The sequence below is a fragment of the Etheostoma cragini genome, chromosome 16 (genome assembly GCF_013103735.1).
Source record: "Etheostoma cragini isolate CJK2018 chromosome 16, CSU_Ecrag_1.0, whole genome shotgun sequence".
In the NCBI taxonomy this organism is placed as follows: Eukaryota; Metazoa; Chordata; class Actinopteri; order Perciformes; family Percidae; genus Etheostoma; species Etheostoma cragini.
Genome location: NC_048422.1, coordinates 24,586,602 through 24,589,143, shown reverse-complemented (window position 1 = coordinate 24,589,143; position 2,542 = coordinate 24,586,602).

The window sequence follows — 2,542 nt, the reverse complement described above, 5'->3', positions numbered from 1 at the left end:
AGGCAGTTCTGAAGGCAAAAGGGGGTCCAACCCGTTACTAGCATGGGGTACCTAATAAAGTGGCCGCTGAGTGTATGTTCCTCCTAAACTAATATAGTGGTCCTGATATCTGGAGAGTTAGGACTAGTTTGGGTCTTCTAGTCTCAGTAAAGTCTTAAAACTGTAACATGTTCATATATAAACACGTCCACCACCGCTGGAAATTTTTGAATAAATCCTATTTTTGTGCAGTTCCATGTAAACAGGAATATTAACTTTCATTAGCCATGAAAACAGCTCAGAGGAATATGGTCTTTTTTGGAATAAGGGCAGAAACCAGAATAATGTTTGCATATAAACGTAGTCAGTGTTAGAGAGAACGACTTTATGACACATATCTGCCCTTTGCTCTTTAATATGATCCATCTACATGTCTGATGCTCTCATTTAACAAACAACCGTGGAGTCCTTCCCAAATCAGTTACTAAATACTTAATATGAAATCATTATGGTCAATTCTCAAATATATGCAAAAAATATAGCTTATTTAACGTAAATTCCACTTCTACAGAAACCCTTAATGTAGTTAGAAGTTCTCCATTCTTTAAAATATTAAGTACGATTAGCATTTATTTTCTTTTGAGTTTACTAAACTTAACTAAACTTGTTTTTGCAGATTAAGTAATCACGACTTAAAATCAGAATGTCAGTTACTTTATAGTATTAACATTGTGTCTTATTTTGACAGAACTAATCAATAATGCATGTAAATTAGATGCTATTAGTAGACCTATTGAATCAATATATGTTGCTGCCCCTGGTAGGCAACATGTTCCTCATGCATTCACATCTGGTGTGAATGCATGAGAAGTATTTTGAGTTTCAAAGTGTTCTTACCAGTGTTGTTGGTCTGAGATGCTGAGGAGGTGGAGAGAGCAGAGAGCAGTTTAAATATCTATAAAGAGGGCGGACACTCTGTGGTCACATGATTTCAGAGAAACGGTTTGCCTTCAAATCATCTAAACAGGAGGTAAAGGAGGGAGGAGAGTTCTCCCTCCTTTACCTCCAGTTATGTTTAGCTGAGGAAAGGTTAACCAACCAGACTCCATGTAAATAATCACTACTTTTAGTGTGTATAGAGCAGCATATCTCCACCAGACTCCATGTAAATAATCACTACTTTTAGCGTGTATAGAGCAGCATATCTCCACCAGACTCCATGAAATAATCACTACTTTTAGTGTATAGAGCAGCATATCTCAATAAGTTAATGAGTGGAGGTAACAGCGAATTGCGTCCACGGCTTAGTGAATCTTCTAGAATTTAGACAAATTTTGGGGGGGAAAAGTGACAATAAAATTGGAATTATATTGAGAATAACATTGAGAAAAGTGTAGAAAATAACAATAAAATTTTGAAATTTAGACCCAGAAAAACCCAAAGTTGCAGGTTGACAGGAGGACGACACAAGGGTTAAAATGAATCATTCCTAACAGTCTGACCATATTTAATAACAATAACTTATAGTGATATAAATTCACAAAGTACAAGGACAGAATTACTGGAGGAGCAGAGCTACGCCAAGCTAAGCTAAGCTAAGGGAGGATGTTTCTGACAAAGCGAACCACAGTCTGCAGCACCTTGATCGTTTTATTGACAACACTGGCAGCAGAGAAACACGTACATCATCTTTTATTTAATAATTCACTACCACAAAGATAAGAGATCAACGGGTTCTTCTCTGAGCTGAGATCAATAAATATTCAGAACATGAGACACTTTATCAGTGTGATCAGAGATGAGGAAACGTACAGTATGAGGAAGAGTTACCGGGCTGCAGCACAATAAATAAATAAAAGTCACTGGAACGCTCTCCGTTAGCCCACGGAATACAAAAAGATATGGTACATATTTATATATACAGTATATATATATACACACAGAGAGAGAGCTGGTCTCAGGTCAGCTCCCTCACGATGGACTTCATCTAAAGGATCCGGAGCAGCCGGAGCTCTGCATCCACGCTAACGCTACATGCTAATCATATTTAAAGGGCCACACCTGTGTTTTACTTCAAACCTTTTATACTACGAATCAAACCAGACTCAAAAATAGTTATTTTAATTTTAGGCAAACATGACAGGAACATTAAAACCAGACCCAAAAACAATCTGCAGATTTAAAAAAAACATTTTTCTCCAGTTTTCAGCGGTGATCCAGCGTGTTTTAACATTCTCAGTTTTGTTGTTTTATATGAAATCTGCAGAAGACTTTAACCGTTATTCTGCCTGCCGACTGTAAAAGGCACATCCCAGTGCTCGCATGGCTCGGTTCCTGTTCCTGTCGTCATGCTAAGCTAACGGCTAAAGGCTGGCTGTAGCTTCGTATTTACAGGACATGAGGGTGGGGTCAAAGCCAGGTTCAGACCAACGAGACCCCCACTGAGACGAGACCGCGTATCATCTGCATGGAGACCCGCTCTGTTCTCCTCAGGTTTTCCTGCAGCTGGATATCGTAGCGTCTAGAAATATGAACGAGGAGAGATCCACGCTACAGCGGCTGA